General features: G+C 40.2%; 1 protein-coding gene across 3 annotated transcripts in view; it reads left to right on the top strand.

Annotated features, from left to right (window-relative positions):
- The first annotated feature begins 630 nt into the window (after window positions 1–630).
- Window positions 631–18,696, top strand: part of tna (tonalli) — a 30,217-nt gene continuing 12,151 nt past the window's right edge. For 2 of the 3 annotated variants that reach the window (XM_066727212.1, XM_066727210.1), the window contains exon 1: window positions 631–1,801. The gene's annotated coding sequence lies outside the window, so the exon portion shown is untranslated. The remainder of the gene's footprint in view (window positions 1,802–18,696) is intronic. The other variant, XM_066727211.1, reaches the window with a different exon arrangement.

The following is an 18,696-nucleotide window of genomic DNA, read 5'->3' as shown; positions in this document are numbered from 1 at the left end:
CTAGAGGAACCGCTCCATCCCTCTCCCATCATACACATACGTATGGCTATATCTTTGTCCCTATCACTCGGTTCGGTACACGGTGGCCGTGTTTATGTGCGTGGCTGCACGACCCAACTCCCACCAGGCGAGACCAACACGCGCCCCCTGTCACCGTCGCGTCGCGTCGCCTCCGAATCCGCCTCTATCCCTGTATACGTGACTATATATACATTAAGAGCGAGGGACGATTTTCAGGGGGCGTGCGCGCCTGTGTGCGTGCGTGTGCTCGCGCTCATCGCCTGCCGCCTTGTTGTACGTATGTACTGGGGTATCGACTGGGACACAGAGGGACCGATATACGATGCGATGGTGGTGGTGATGGTCTACTCGTTGCGCACGCACACTCTCGCACCGAAGCTGATGTATACCGTAGGCGAGAGGGACGAGGAATGACAGAGGGTGTGAGAACAGGCAAGGGAGGGATGAGACATCGAGGGGAAATTACCGGCGTGGGAGAAGGAGGGGACGATTGGCTGGTACCAGGAGTGGGAAAAGGATGTTCGGGGAGGGGGCGCTGGCCGCCGGGAGGGAGGGAGGGAGAGAGAGAGAGAGAGAGATCGACGTTGTGGCCCCAACAGCCTCAGCCTCTCACTAGACAGTATTACTTTCAACCGTTTAGCGGGGCCAATGCTACCCAAAGTCGAAGCCGGTGTGGCGGTGGTGGAGTTCGTGGACGTCGAGAGCGTCGAGTGCGAGTGGTACTAGTCTCGCTCAGTCTCGCTAGTCAGTTGAGCTGTCGAGTCGGTCAGAGTCTCGGCCGTCCGTGTATACACGGTAGGACGTGCTGCGTGCGTGCGTGCGTGCGTGCGTGCCTGCCTGCCTGCCTGCTGCCTCTTCCAACGACCTAACCTCCACCAACAACCAAATCATGCCATTATCCTTCGATTATGCTGCTTCGTCGTCGTGTTTAACGTCGTCGTTGCTCTCTCCGATATATCCTAGCACTGCTACTGCTGCTACCACTTTCTCTTCTTCTTCTTCTTCTCCTGCTGCTGCTGCTGCTGTTGCTGCTGCTGCTACCACCACCGTTGATGCCACTTGTACTCTTCTTACCTCATCTTCGTTCTCCACGTCTTGGTCTTCTTCGTCGGCGGTTGGTCGCCATCATGAATGGCTATCGGAGCAGTACGAATCAATCGTGACAGTCCCAGCGATTCACTAATAGGATATATATACTATTTACATATTCGAACGAAAGATTTTTCCTCCTGGTGAGAAACAGTGGAGGAAAGATCTCGGGTCATCTAGAAGAAAGAGAGGGATTGCGATGACAGACGCAGGCAGAATCGAAGCTTCTTGGCAGTGTGCATCCCCTGTACGCGTTAACGCCACGCTGTGTCTGTAAAACTACCTCGAGTCTTTGGCAAGGACACAGGCTACTGGCGACGACCCCCACGGAATTCTCATCGGTTGTTACGTTCCTCTCCCTTGTCAACCCCCCCCCCCCCCCCCCTCCACCAACCTTCTCCAACAATAATTACTCAGTCGGATGTAGCATAGAATGTACAGCAGGTATACATGAACGCGTTCCACGTCTTCCTTCCTTCGATCAACAGTGCTTTCGTCAAAGTGACTTGTTCCTAACGATTTGTGAAGAGACTTGTGAGAGGATTCAGTGATATTTCAGTGTTTCTATATAGTGTTTTATCCAATTGTATATGACGCTCGTCCTGCCTTACATTGGATTATTCTCCTAAAGCCGGTGTGGTGCGGTTTAAAACTCGTATACCGAGAGTTATGCAACCAGCTATTTCGCTAGGTAAGTTGGTGAACCTTTGGTGATAAAAAAAACATAGTTCCTTCGCGACCTCGCTGTTTCATTCCTCCCAATATCCTCACGGAGGGAGAGAGAGACTGAATCTCGAATGAAAAGCCTTCTTTGAGAAACTGGGTCTTATATTAAAAGATAAACGAATGTAATCGATGACGAGGAAAAAATTGGTTTCCCGCAAAGTCGTTGCTCATAAGTTATGCATACTTGAGCGCGCGTGTTCACGATATATATCTCGGTGGTATGACAGCGGCCATGTAAACAGTGTCACAATAATGGACAAGTAGTTAAACTATGCGCTATACCTTATTCTTTGACTAACGAGCTTATGCACGAACGCTTCGAGTTATTGGCGCCACCATACTAGGCTGTTTATGCCCCACCCCCCCCCCCCCCCCGGTATCCCCTAAAACTAATGAGAATTTTGTTCTTTGTTGCAAAGAAGCAGCTACAAAACCCTGAAGTGTTTGCGTTTCTCGACTGATAACCTTGAGACTAATATCTACAATATTTGGTAAAGATAAAACAATGGCCCCATACACACACGTCAGGCAAAAATGTCTTCTATGCAGGAACGAGCTACTTATTCGATGCTAAAAATAAATGATTGTCATTTGTGTAGGAGTTGTATTTCGATCGTGTCGCACCCTCGGAAAACTTGATGCTAATTTACTGTATCGTCGAGTATCCGTACGCAAAAACAACAAGCAATATTCTGAAGTGTCTTAAATTAAATGCAACGCACGAACTTATGGATTTTCCCTCGAACGAGATAAGACCGGATACATTAGGCTTCCTAAGAAAAGAAGTAGTACAATCTTTAGAGATACACACAATTTAAAGTACATTCCATGGCTAAAGTATATACACTATAGAAAAAGAGGCATAATTCAATTATATATATTTCCTTATGCAAAAATTATTTCTTCTTACAATACAAGCCCTTTTGTGATGCATCAATCTTGTAATTTCTGCTTCGCTAGTCGCTCGATCTATTATTCTCCTAAAAGGATATGCAAGATATCCAGTTAGCTTATTGCATACGAACCGATCGATTCGAATAGAATGAATAATTTTATAAGAATACATTTTTTATACCATTTTCTCGTATGGGGCCTCTTACCTGAAAAATTTACGGAATAAAAGAATCCCTTTACTACGCGATATTTTCTATTAGTTCCCTAAACTGAGATTAATATATTTGTTGCACCAATAGGGAAAAGTCACTATATGATTCTACCAATAGAAAGTCTCGAATCGCAAAAGGCTTTTCAATTCTTCATAATTTTCTAATTAGGGAATATTATACAGAAATTACGTAATAATCTGAAAATAATTGTAGGTGTCGCGTATGTTATATCCATATATATATATATATATATATATATAGTTTGGCATAAATTGAGAGTATACCCTATTGTAAGTGTATACATGCGTATAGTAGGAGTAACAGATGATAAGAAAAGGTAGTTGATGATTTTTCTGATTTTTAATTGTATAAGTTTGACCTCTGGAAAAAAATCGTACATTTACACTGCACTATGTATAGCTCGAAGATAAAAATGTGTGCTAGGAAACTAATAAGAGAGGAAAGCAACGATGGCAACATGTTGGTCAAAATGTAGGGCAATTTTATTAAATGCTTCGCCGCCGCTGCCGCCGCCTCGAGACACAGCAGTTTCAAGGCAGATTTTACTTGACTGCACTTGACCCTAAAACCATTTCGATCGCTGCGAGTTTCAATATCAAAGTAGGCCTGCAAAATGTTCATGTTCACCGCGATAGGATCTTTCAACAAGTACGTCAGCCATTCACTTTTACGCATCGTATACGGATCCCCCAATCCCGCATTCCCGCAGCTAGCTTTCACATCTCGCAATTTTATATTCCACTCAAGAATCCCTTTCGCCCTTTAAATATACACATACACGTATATATAGCGTATATAATATTCTACGTACCGTAGTAGGGACACTCCACGGTCCACGCGTATCTTCAATCACGTGAAATTAACGCGTAAAATTATTGACAAATGTGATATAAGCTAACGACTATAATAAGGCAATTTCTATTTTGCTAGTTTTCATCCATTTATGTGTGTGTGTGTGTGTACACAAATAGGTCTGCAAATGTCCATCTCCTTTGAAATCTTTCGCGAGAAGTACGCGCGCCGCTCACTTTGACGCTCCGCGACCTTCTTTGCATGTGTGTGGGTTTGTCCCCCCCCCCTCCCCCCCCCCCCCTCCTTCACCGTAATGATCGCGAACGTAGCGCTTTCACGAGAAATCATTGTGCCCAAAGACGTATCACTTTGTTTCACTACTCGACCAAGAACGGATCCCACAGATTTCTCAGATGCGGTTAGTATAGACGGGTGGGGTCGTGGGACGGGGTGGGAGTGAGGGGGGCGACGCGAGAGGAAGGTGTGTCGTGCGTAAAGGGGACTGGCAGAAAAAGTCAATGTGACGGACAAAGAAAGAGACGCCAAATAAGCAGAAAGCCATGGCTGAATAAATCGTCCAACGTTTAGTTTACCTATATACCTCTTGTGACCTATACAAACTTCCACTTGTGTGCAGTGTCTCTACAAGATTCAAGGCATATTGCACTTAACTATATGTGGCTCTTCTCGACCAGTTTATATTTGGAAATTGGATTACATACAGTTTATGGCGAAATAAATATATATTCAATACTCTCCAGATTATCTTGAATTATTTCTTTAAGGCGAGGTAGCTAGCATTCGTTTAGTCTTTTTGATATACCCGATAATTAACTTTATTTGCTTATAATTTAAAATACTAGAAGAAATAAGTCAATGATTGCGTTATTTTCGACACTGGAGAACAAGAAATTTTATATATATATATAGTATTTGGCGTGGTGAAAGACGATGAGGGAGAAGAGCTGCACTAGAGGTAGAGCGGAGCCCTCGTCATTCGTGCATGCGTACTGGAATTGTTTCGCTTAGCTGCCGGAAGTACCGTTTCAGCACCGTTCTCGTGGCTCTCTCCCTCTCCCTCTCTCTCTCTCTCTCTCACTCTGCCCAGTCTCCTCAAAAGTCACGTAAATATATTACAGCGATATAAGAAGATAAAAAGAGGGAAGACGCGCTGCTAATATAGATACCATACATGTGCTCGTCACACTAGTTTAAGAATATTACTTTTTTATTCAACCTAAGGTATATACCACTATATAGTAACGCGTAAAATTAATAAACAGAAAAATATTATTGTAAAAAACCGCCAATTTCTAAATTTACGTGTTTCAGTGTATTGTGAGAAAATGTGACGACTTCAAAAACTGGTCGTTTCAGAAAAAGAAAGTTCATTTTTGTTATAAAAAAAGAAGTAAAAGTCATACATCTTGCGAAAGGCTATTAACTGAGTTCTGATTTCCATAAATTTCGAGTAAATTCTGTTATACATTTTGGTTAAGAGGTAGAAAAACTTTGATGCGAAAATTGACACAAAAGCGTGAATATATCACTGCTCTTTTGAAATTTGATACTGCTCACTGTGTACATTCTAAAGGGAGCACGCATACAAGCAATTTTAATCGAGTGTTTCGAAAAACACTCGACTTAGTAAGTGTAACACATCGCAAAATGTATAATTTGAGTATTTTATAAAAAGGATGTCCTTCAGTCTTGATACTGAATTCTTTTTTAATTCATTATATTTTCGCAATAACCACTGTAACACTTGAATCAGTAAATTACGTGCTTCTACTCAGGAAATAAAAGACAAACGATTGTTTCTTTTCTCGCGAACTGTCCAAATTAAAGTTCTCGTTGATCAGCTAGAAACGTTTGAACCTGATTTTCTTGCTGAGTATATTAGTGTGCGTTTGCGCATGTTCGTACGCGTGCGCCCTCGCGCGGCTTGCGTGACCTTGATTGCCATTCGTTCATGAATAAAACCTGACTCAATTATCGTACTTTATTAATATTGACGTGCACGTGCTATGTATCAAAGAGAAGTGTGTAACGAATATCATTATTTCTCTCTCTCTCTCTCTCTCTCTCTCCCTCTCCTCTCCTCTCCTCTCCTCTTGTCTCCTCTCCAAGAATAATTACATTCACGTTTCATGTGACTTTTTCATACCGCACTTATGCTCCGATCTTGTTCTTGTTTGTTTTTATAATACGCCAGAAAACTCGTCGAAACCTTTCTCGAGAAGCGTGCAACATTGATTATGCATCTGCCGATGAATGAGAGAATGAAAAGAACCAAAATTTAGATTGATCCGAATGTCCATGCAACTGCATTTTATGCAAGCTGATTCTGCAGTTTTTTCTTGCATGTGCATGCATAATCTTCTTAATATCACACGCGCTATTGTTTTAAGTTTCTTATCGTTCGTACAATACGCAATATAGTACATCCAATCATCGATAACTAATCGAGCATAGTGAACCATAAATCATAGTAGACTTCTTCTTAGTTCAAGTATTACCATGAAGACAAATATGTCGACAATTTTCTGTCTCGAAGACCCATCGACAAAACTTGATTTGTATATTTCTGGGACATAGGACTTTCTCGGACAAAAATTTTCTTCTTTTTTAAACAACTGACAGATGAATTAAAAAATAAAAAGCATTTAGTAACTGGCGTGTACATTTCCGCTTCACTGCAGATACGTCTGATATAATAAGAGAGAAGAAAACATCACACCAAGAAAAGTAGGATTATGGCTCTATATTATAGACAGCTCCTATAAACTCTATAAAAATTATTTGAAATGAATTTCTTTTTGTATTTGACGACTTAAATTTCATGTAAGAAAATCGTCCTCTCAAAAAGTGTTTTTTCCTCTCTTTTCTTTTTCTTCTTACTTTATCGATCTTTTTGAACGTGACTAAAATTTCCCACCGAGAAAGTGTATAACATCCCCTTGACGGAAAGGTGTATACCTACCGACATTACAGAACGGTCTCACTTGACATTTTGCTATTCGAAAAGAACGTTATTTTAGATCCTCCCTCGTGATATCCAAAAGATACTTCCTCGAGGACTCGAAAGTCGTTACCAAAATTGAAATTTCTTTTTAAATAGGATTGTTCCTTAAAAAGTAAGATTTCAGCAAACCAATTCTTTTACCTTTGATGGCGATAAATTTCGATATTGTTAGACCGAAATTAGGGAGAAATATTATTAATCGCAGTGTAATGCAGTATGAATGCATGTATATCAATATGTATATATATGTCGTAACAAGGTCGTTAACGGTACTGACAATTGTTTTCAAAGTTGGAGAGAAATAGGGGATCGGCTGGAGAAGTACTTGCTCTTCGGAGCACGCTTACCGCTTACCAATTGTAAACTATAAGCGCAACCAATCGCTCTGCACCTGCATCTGAAAAATTGCATGCCATAGTGAATATAGCTCTTAGTGGACAACCCAATTGGATTTGTATAAATTCATATTTTTCTATGATCCAACAAGAGACGTCGTGCAATTATTGTACATGTGTTAAATAAAATGGGTAGTTTTGGCGAAAGGAGAAAGAGGAAACGGGCTCCACACGTGTTTATACAAGTTAGCGAAACGCTTGAATGGCTGTGTATATTACGGTGCGTATATGTGTGTATGTGTATAAATGAAAAAGCAGCGATAAGGGTAATCAGGTATAGCAGCTAGAATTGAACGCGTTATCAGTTAGATATATATACACTACGAACGTATTAGATATCGCTAGCTTCGCGTTTCCAATCCATTTAATGACGATGTTAAATCGGTCGAAAAGAACAATAGATGATCGATATAGCGCGAGTGGTATAAGCTGCAAGGGTGAAACGAACGAAACTATATATATATTTGAATAATAATTGGCATATAGGGGAGTGTCAAGATACCCTGTACGCAAATGTGAGTGTGTGTGTGCCGTGCGCGCGCGCAGCCGTAGATGTTTGAAAGAGCCGGCGAGAGATTTGTGAAAGTTGCATTGGCAGAGATGATGCCCCCGCCATACACACACACACACATATATAGAGGCATTCGCACTATTGCAATTGACTCGAAGCCTGGCAACCGAAGTAGGGTTTTGCTAAAACTCAAAGCTTCTAACCTTCTAATCTCGATAGAGAGACACACTGATATAACACGCATACATATAGATAGATGAGAGTAGCACAATATCAGAAATAGGTTTGTTAAAATAACCGTAGACGCGCAAAGGCGCATATCGCACCCTACGCTACGGACGTGTACTATTTCTCCACGGAGAGAGAGAATCTCTCTCTCTCTCTCTCTCTCTCTCTCTCTCTCTCTCTCTCTCTCTCTCTCTCTCTCTCTCTCTCTCTCTCTCTCTCTCTCTCTCTTATCACTGCGCCATTATCACCAAGAGAGAGAGAGAGAGATCCGTCAAGGTGATCTGCTTAAGCCTCAATGGACTCTTTGTGGGGTTAAATTCCTTTTTCCCCGATTCACACAGACAATAAGTCGCTTAATTAATTTCATATTAACATAGTAAGAAACATTTTCTAGCTATATATTATAAATATATATATATATATATATATATATATATATTCTACATCCGACAGATTAATCGCCGGTCCGCTTGCCAACGTTTTTCCTCAACTTTAACGCGCATAAAGAAATAAGTCGAAAGTCTGTACTGTATAGGATACGTAACAGCTATACTATTTTTTACAAGAATATATACTGATAGAGGTAGATATATATAGCACACAGTTATCTATGCGTGCATTGCACGGGCATGGAGCGCAGTGTCTCTTGGATTGTATCAGCAATATATGCATGCATACATATATATATATATATATGTCACTGTAGTATAGGGAGGAATGTGAGCGGAAGTAGTTTACTTATATATGTATATATAGGCGCGCGTACATCCTCTATAGAAAGTAGCTATAAAAAATTATGCGATATCTTACTTAAGACCTTATAGCCGCTCAGATCATTTCCCTTCCCTCGCGGTTTCGATAAGAAGCTAGCTATATAAAGCATATATAGTTCAATTTCAAATTTACCTATGTCTATTAATTTTCTCGCTCTCGCTCCATTATGGTACACTTTTTTGCATTAATACCCCGGCCTTTTGAACAAAGCTTATATTTATCTCCTTTCTCACTCATTGCAATAATTATTCTTTTCTTTGATCAACCGCACTTTTATTTCCAAATCCTGCTTAATCTTACCAATACATACGCATTATACATATTTTGACACGCTTTTCTCGATTAATTCAACTTTACGCATTGCAGCGATTCGTCAAACCTCGGAGCCGCGCGCGTCCATTCACTCGAATCTCCAAACACTCGAGTCATTATTTCTTCTTTTCTTAATTTTTAAACACGTTGTATCAAAGGTTGAATTATTCAAATAACTAGCTACAGCATATACAAGCTGTATTCCATTGAAATGGATTGATTTTCGTTTACCTGCGCTTTGTGTGTTTCACGAAAATATATATAGATATACCTATATACCAGTGCATGGCTTTACGCGTTAGTAATTAAACTATTTTACCTTATTTATAAACATTCGATAAATCCTGTCAACTTGGCGAATTTTTCGTGCCTCGAGCGAGACGGAACTAGAATATAATATGTACGCGTATATTATTGATATGTATGTGTAGTTGTACATATATAATAGGTTAGCGAGCGGGTAAAATCATCCACACGGGAATGAAGCCGAGATCGGTTAGCCTCCTACTCTTTACGTCTACGTGAATACATGTATTCTATATATACATATTGGATGACGCGCGCGCCGCTCATTTTGTCCTTATCCACAAATAAATGAGGTCGGGCGCACACACGCTCCGCACACGCACACGATTCTCCCAATCGTATCAACTCTCGACTAATGTAAATTAAGCGTGCTTTTCTTTGAATAACATATACAAATATTTTCTACTAAGTTTTATCTAAACTAACTCGCTTTATTAATATACCTATAACCAATATAGTCGTGCGAATCAATCTACGACAATAATGTACACACGCATAAATATGTATAGCAGAACCTCGCGATTCTATGCAGAAAATTACTCGCATTGGTCTGCATTGTAATTTCATCGACGGTGAAATTTCGCTAATTTGTTCGTTTTACGCGACAGCAAATTGAAATTACTCTCCTGTATATACAGTAATAGAAGGAACTTATTAGTTTGCGCAATGTTCCAATAAGGCCAGTGATATTAACAACCTGTTGAGCAATCGAGTCTTAATGCTTTTCCTTTCCCAATTGTATACATATACCTAATGAATTAATTCTGCAGCTAAAAACTTTAGCTCATCTTTTGATATATCCTTATATAGGTATAGTATACCTATGTACATGTATAACTATCGCGCAGGAAGTCAATCGGTTAGTATTATGAGCTAGGCTAGCGAAAGGAGCTACGATATTCCTGCACGCACACACACACACACACAAATTAAACGTGTTTTATCTGATATGGTACGTATAGTCTAGACGGTGGTTGATGTTCGAATCACACGCGACAACAAAAGTTGTTATTACGAAAGATTTGTTTTGCTTTGCTCTCTTATATAGGACTGGAAGGGGGGAGGATGCACGACTAGAAACGCAAGCTTTAATGCGTGTGCGTGCCGCGATCCACGCGTCACGCTTATATGCACTATAAGTAGCTAGAGTATGGCCCCCGGCAAACGCGGTGTAACGCATGCAGAGATCGACGCTCGAGGTTTGAGCCTTATTAAATTTTCATAATCGTCCAGCTGGGAAGACGAGCTTAAAGTCTAACACCTTCTTGCCTTGCGCGTATGTGTGCTAAGCATATAATAGCAGGAGCAGGAGCTCGTACGTCTCATTGAAAAATTTCTCGATCGACGTTAGACAAAAGCAGATTGCTCCTACCTTCCTGCGGAGAACAAAAAGATTTGGCTGAGAAATTATTACAGTTGTACGTTCCAGTGACAGAAAGTCGCCTCCAACTTTTCGTTAAATAATTGCGTGTCGCAAAGAGAAGGATATCTATTTATATAGCGTTTAAATGAAGCAAATAGTATTTAAGAGATAATAGTGCGTAGATAAAATATTAGATAGAGAGAGAGAGAGTGTGTATTAAATACTTTAATGGAAGATAAAAGTTAGGAAATAATGAGAATATTTAGTAATATACATAGGAGTTCTACAATGGAAAGAATGAAGTGCCAGGTTAGCTTCGGAGAATATTCTCTTCATAAATGCCATCATGCAGGTATAACCGGACATTGAACATTGTATATTTGGTCGGGCGGTTCGGAATCGGGCAAAGTGACCCAGAGGCCTGGAGAGGCCCTATAGGTACGAGGCACAGTTAGGGATGTCGCCGCTTTGCGCCGCTGGAAAACGGACGGAAAAGACCTGCCAGCTGCGCCGGCTTGCACCAGTGCACCACTAGTGCCAGGCTGACCCTGCGCCGCTCCCACACCGACGACGGTGTGAACCGTGGGCTTGAGCTTCGGCTTAAGAATTAGCCTTGCCTCTTAAACACCGAGCAATTTCACGACCGACGCAAAAGTTTTAGTCGTAGAGGAACACAGCGGATAAAACGATTAGGCGGCAGACTAGGCTCGGACTATTAGTCGCCCTGTGACCGGTACGTTATACGAGCTGGCTCTTCGACCACCGCGTACCCTTTACTGGTTACGCCCACTTTTCTCTGGATTTTCCCCGAAACTCACCATTGCATTGCCATTTGCCAGTACTTCCACCTTGGATACCAACATTCTCTCTGTCCACCTTTCTCAACCATAAACCATCCGTGACTGTAGGTATACACAAACACTAATAACGAGCGATATTTCAGCACCCAATTTTTCCAATTCAACCTCCTAGTAAGGAGAGACAAACGGGTCGAACCTTTATTTTTAATAAACGATACAGAACAAAGAGAGAAACTATATAGTAACCAGTAGCTATTTCGAGAGTTATTGAAGAAAATTAATTACAATTAAGGAAGGTAGATGGGGGGGGGGGGGGGGGGGGAAGGAAACACCTTTGTCTGTTTGATGTATCAGAAGTTGCACGTGTTCGGCATTTCGACTTGCCTGCGCCAGCAGGCGTCAGTTTGTCGACCTGACGGTCAGAAAGAGAGAGAGAGAGAGAGAGAGAACACTAGCGCCCTAAATAAACGTAGGCTTTTATTGTAGGCCTGCGAAGCCAATAAAACTGCTCTGCGATCTGCAACTTTCCTAGCTCTCTACTTCCTCATTTTTCTCACAAGTAAGATTCATCTTGTACAGGCGTCTGTACGTAATAAGTGGACCTGATAAATATTCCATCGATGAGATAAGACGCGAAAGTATATATAGTATACTTATAGTTATAATAATTAGTGGAAGATGACAGGAGCAATTAATGGAGTTCCGGTAAGGCGAAGCAAACTCCGCAATCGAGCGGGCGACCCGATCATTCCGGTGCATTGTGACGATTCAGAGAAAGTTGTTTCGGGACGTTGATTGGCGGCTGACGAAATCGCGGAAGCCGCCGACCAATTGCTGCTCTGGAAACTTTCCCAGAAGACTTAACCCCTTTTTGACCGTTACATAAATATCAGTACAGGATCCAGCCTAAGAACACAATGAAACGCTGCTAGAACCGTGTAACGTGGATAAGTCAATGAGATTAAAGCTGAATATATATATATATATATATATATATGCACAATGTCAACTGTTTCTTTCACGAGCTGCCATAAGAAAGATCATTCTCCTATATATACACTCATAAAATCGATATATAAAGATTGATTAAAGTTTTTATATAATGGATCTCGCTGCGTTACATCGTTTATTTCTATAGATAAAGAATTATAAGAGATAAATAGGAGGGGGGGGGGGGCATTTAGGATCGGCGAGAGGATTTCGAGAACGTTATTGAGGATATTAGGTATTGGTGGTTGGAAACTTGGAGTCGGTCGGAGGAACGCTATATATAATATATATATATATATATATATATATATATAGAAAAGGAGGAGGAGGCGCATGATGCTTCATGCTCTAATGAGCAAGAAAGCTGGAATGTAAGAATAAGCAGCAGCAAAGTAGTGGATGAATGCAACGAACAATTGACCAGCTGCTTCCTTCAGGCAGGGCTTCGAATCTTCTGTTTGATCGGTCCTTCTAGTCCCCCGCGCGCGCACTATACCCTAAAATACATCGAAATATCCGTTGGAAATGCAATTGTGATTGGTCGGAGAGGACTGCATGGTGTGGGGAGAAAAAAGTGCCGAATGCGCCTGCGCTTTACCAACACTGTATGTATACAAGTATGTACAATGACAGGCATATATAGCGTCCCTCGATGCAGTTAGGAAGCGCGCACGTTTTAGGGCCCCTCATCATCAGTGACTCAAGAGGGAAAAACTTTTTTATTTCATATACATTTAGATCAAAAAACTTTGAATAATAAAATTTAACGTTTTTTTAATGAAAAATGTATGCCAACTCGAGCTTTTCTTCTTTAATTGTATACTGATGATGATGAGGGGCCCTAAAACCCGGTTGTTAAATGCATCGAGGGACGCCGTATATGCCGGTCATTGTACAGCGGATGTGAAAAAGATGCTTGGCAAAAGCGTCTTGGCAACTGGCAAGAGAGAAAGTGTCCAAAGGAGGAAATTAAATTGTAAAAGTATAAGGCCGGGCCGGGCGTACAGACACGCGCAATCGTTTTGTATTTTTGCCACTTTTGCCATTCTAGAATAAGCAAGAAACTATATAGTAAACTAATATCGCTTCCTCTTGAGGATCGAGACCGACCTATGCTTTAGCTTTATTTTCTTTATCTCATCGCACGTCCAACTCTGTAGCTTATTATTACTTAATAATTAACGCAAATCTATATATATATATATATATATATGTGTGTGTGTGTGAGTATAGATGCAGAGGCCGCGCCTTCCGATCGAATGAATTATTATAGATCGTCCGTATAGTGCTACAATATCGAGTTGTGTCATCTTTTTATGTAACGGTCATAGCAGGCTAATTATGCGTTTAATTGCATAATCTGTTTATTCTCCTATATATATATATATATATATACGCATATAGGGGAAAGATGCAGCCACGGACATTTATAAATTATTCGAAAAAACGCAGGAATTTTTAATAAAATTTTATTAGAAATTCTCGCTGACACAGAGTGTTTATTCAAGCGCGGGTTTATATTTGACAGAACGCACCGAACACTTACGCTAAATTTTATTTAAGTTTGGGGGGAATAGCCGCCCATACATGCGGCTATCCGTCATTCTTCCAGTCCCCCCCCCCCCCCCCCCCCTATATATATGTATATATTAATAAGTTTATGGAAAATTTAGCCGCGTTTTAGATCCCTGCTATCGCTAGTTTTGGCTGCCTTCTCCTCTCTGACTACATCCGGTTTTTTATAAACATTAAAAAATTTCAAAAACGAACGCATGCAGGATATATAGTGCGATAGACTTTCAGTTCTTTTCGTTTTGCCATTAATTCTCAAGTTATTGCAGTTGAACGAGGGAAATCGTTTAAATAAAGCATAAACGGAAACCACGCGTGGCGCGACTCTTCGTTTATACCGCAAGAGGCAGAAGAAAAACAACTGATAACGTTAGCGACTCTCGACATTCCTCTATATATACACACGTACACCAGAAACTCATTATTTTTTCTCAATACCTATTATAGTTTAGGTATTATATACTACAAAGTCCTAAATAATATAAAATACTACAGACAACTACTTTGGTATACATATTACTAGTAAGTGCTGGAAACAACCAATTGCATGCTCATACATGCTATTTCTTTACTGGGATTCGTGCAGTGGGAGGAAATGCAAATTGCTGTAGTTTTTGTCGCCTCCTTCTTATAACCGGTACGCCTTTGCAAGGTCATTGTTATAATTAGACCGCTGCTGCTATGTACATACGCCATATACATCAACGTGTACTATAGTGTCTTGCATACAGAGTGTTTCTCAAACGGCGTCATATAGAGGATCGTGCTATTTATCATTATAACATTTATATATGCGCTCTTACTCTCTCTATATATATTTATATATTATTATCATAATTAATAAAAACTATATAAGAACGTTAATTCTTCATGGATGTATTACAGCTTATTTATACTATCACTATTCACTTTAAATGTCATTTATTGTGAGCTAATTTCGCTCACTACGTTTAATATGTGAATTAAATAAACTATGATAGTTTTGGTATAATGAATAGTATACTACAGTCGAATAATACGAAATCCCCTAAATGCTGCCCCTTGGAGAAAACTCTGCATATGTATACAATATGCAGCCTACATCGAAACTGTTCTCACAAATTGACGAGAGCGAGATCTATTTTCTGTTATAGGGTCTCTCTCTCTCTCTCTCTCTCTAAGATTGACATCAAAATCGATGTAATTCAAATTACATAATAATAGTGTGCGATATCTCTAGCGATTGTTGAAAAATTCTGCAGGATTTCGTTGGTCCTATCATCGATTCGATCGACAGTACGAATTAATCGCAAATATTGAACAAGTCCTATTCTAACGAGAATTTTTGTTTCTCCGTTTGTGTATGACAGATGAGTTGCAATATGCAATGTCTATATATATATATATCTATATTTGTAAATTTGTGGAAACCAATGATTTTACATGATGAGTTTTCATCTTTTTCTTCACCCTCAAACAGATGTTACTTCCGGTTTTACACGTCCTTATGGACCGCATATGTTTCTATAAATGAATCCAGTTATCAGGAATTCACTGGAAAAGTTGGAAGGGAGCAGACACGAGTTTCCGAAGATATTTCAAAAATAGACCAATAGAATACCAGCTCCCCTTTCCTTCCTATTAAGAATTTATTATAGAAACTTTTTTAATCTTTACAAGCCTCCTTTACTATAGACCAAACCTTACTATTTACACTCGTTACTCAACTTTGTCTGATACACACATGTAATAGTAGATATATCTATTATTTAAAATATTCTCTTAAATATAGTTTAAACAATAATATGGTTCCTATGGATAAAACTAGCTAGTCGTATATATATAGCGAATAGTTTTCGTCTCGTAAGAAATAGCGATAGGTTTAATGCGTTATTTCGGTTGAGAGAGGACAGAAATAGGGTAAGCGTCAAGTCACTTTACGTGGTGTGTGGATCGACATTGCTTCTAGCTTGGTAATTGCGCGACTTTGGTTGTTGAAAGAGTCGCGGAATGATTAAGGGTGTATCCACAGACGCCTATGCACTGCGCATCAATCTCAAAAGTCCTTTCCCATTCACCGTAATGGTGCATGCATACACTCTTCAAAGTAGAATCATGTAAATGTACAGTTTCTGCTTCTCTCTCAGATGGACGCGAAAGAATTTTGCGAGAAGCATTTTTGCTGTAGGATAGTATAGGGAAACAGGAACTGTACATGTACATGATTCAATTTTCAGCAGTGTACAGACACCGTCAGACATGGCGTCTTACACGTTACTATACTCTCTGCATACACACAATATACAAAAGCTGTGCGAAAAATATACTGAATTAGAACGCCATATGTGGCGATATTTGTATTCCATTGTATCCCCCATGCACCGATTATATATACATATATTTATATATACTATATGTATATACAATAAACGAGAATACAAGAGCGACTTTTGACGCGTCTCTGTGTGAATAGAGCTTAATACATGGATATGGAGAAGCGAAAGGAAGCCCGTTCGACATAACGGTTATTCCACCTGATTTTTTTACCTTATTACTAACAGCACCATTTGTTCCAAGTATCATTTATTTCACGCACTTATGCACTTATTCTCCGAACTAATTGGACGATTCATCGATCGAACATATCCCCTCGTTCCTTTTCCTTTGGCATTTTTATAAGGAATTTGCACCTATAAGAGTCAAACGACGCATAAATCTCTAAACGGAGATAAAAATATGTTTAATGAAAAAAACTCATGACGCGTGATTACAGTCATTAGGCGCAGGAGAAAATCAGGTGGGATTCGTATGATTTTTGTGCGTGTGATACGCGCGCATTTCTATTTATATTATATACTATGTGTGTGTGTGTGTTTTGGTACGTATAGGGCTGACAATTTCACTGATGAAAGGTACGGGCAACGGTATTGATTCGACAGAGCACACACAGCACAACAGTATATATATTTTGTTTACGTATAGTAGAGAGACGCGAGAGACGAAGATGAGGACGAGGACGAGAAAGGCAGGAAACTGCAAAGTGCTTTGCTCTCGGGCAACTATGGTCATGCACCCACTGGGAAAAGCAACCTATTTCTGCTTGGCAACCTACAAATATAATAAGGAGGGAGCAGATGAGATGGGTGTTGCTGCTGGGAACCTCCTTCCCTCATATATATGTATCATGCATTTTCGAGAGTCATTCAGATTTTAGCCAAATGCACCGATCTGTATCCGTCCAATCGCTTATCGCTCCTATCCTGGCCTTATATCGCTTAGAAAGGCTCGAATAGTCTAACCATGCAAACTCTCTCGCATATAGCATACCGCATAAGCCTCTATATGTACAGATAGTTGTATAGTCAACGAATGGGATAAGACTCTCTATATCCTCTTATTCCATTTAAATCACTTTAAAACCGAGCAACGCCATAATTTCTATTGGGATCTGACATAGTTGAAGCGCTCCAAGCGGTAAAAAATGAAAGCAGAGGAAGCCCGGGTTTTACATTGATTCTTATGGATATTTTTCAATAAATTGCAATTTATTATTGAAAACCTTAAAACTTTTGAATTTGGGAGAAAAGTTTGTACAGATATTCTCCATCGAAATCATTATAACCCTCCTGTAATTTCAATAGACATTTAGACACTTAGGCACTTCTGCGCCATATTGAATTTTCTATATATCTATATATATTGACTCCGCCCACGTGTCAGATCCCAATATACATGCATGTATATATATAATTATTTTCACTCGGTCGTGTACGAATTTCTGCATTTCACATTTATGTCCCATTATCCGTCGTTTTTTCTTCCTCATTCTGAAAGCGGACGTCTCGAAACTCACAATTCGCTGCTCTTTATGCACACACACACACACACACACACACATACATATATATATATATATATATAGTTTGCCTCGCTGGTACAGAGTTGAAAAAATACTCGCGAAAACCATAATTTACGCCTCGCGCGCACGCAGATGGTCACTGCGATGAGTAACCGATACGTACACTGTTCACTTGGCGCAGTTATTTTACTTATCTTCTTGCGTTAAAAAATATTCCATGCAACCTTCGCCGTTCGATTGAAAGAAGAAGAAAGAATCGAATACATCTCGCAAACAATTCCAAGGTTATTCAAACTTAATTGGGCGTTTTACTTTGCATAAATGGTAACGCAACGGCTATAATGTTATAGAGGGGCAGAGAGAGCTGAAGAAATCTGGTAAATCTTAAAATATTGACGATAGTATGTGGAATGATTTAGAAATAGGAGTGATTCGAGGGGAAATGGGACGTCATAACGATTGAGAAATCTATAGCTAGCTGGTAAAATCCGCGTTAGTCGGTCGGCGGGTATAAAAGGTACTGGCGCCCGAGCCGAGTCGAGCCGAACCGAGCCGAGCCGAGCCGAGCCGAGGCGAGTGTGCATCATGCATCACGGCGCATCGTATCATCCCGTGTTGGACCTGTGTGCCTGCTGCTGGTTGCATCGGTCAAGACGAGCCGAGCCGGTATATAGAGTCGAGCACATGTTTTTTCTATCAAGCACACGCGTTGTTATGGTATGGGAGCAGAAAGAAACACACACGTACACACTCGCGCATGCACAATATAATACAGTTAGAAAAGACACACAAAGAAAAAAGCTTTGAATGTATTTAAGCAGAAGGAG

This window comes from Prorops nasuta, unplaced genomic scaffold, assembly GCF_024137725.1.
Source record: "Prorops nasuta isolate Cenicafe-Biocafe unplaced genomic scaffold, Cenicafe_Pnas_1.2 PNAS00005, whole genome shotgun sequence".
NCBI lineage: Eukaryota > Metazoa > Arthropoda > Insecta > Hymenoptera > Bethylidae > Prorops > Prorops nasuta.
Note: the sequence above shows the minus strand (reverse complement) of the source record. Positions and strands in the feature narration are given on the sequence as shown.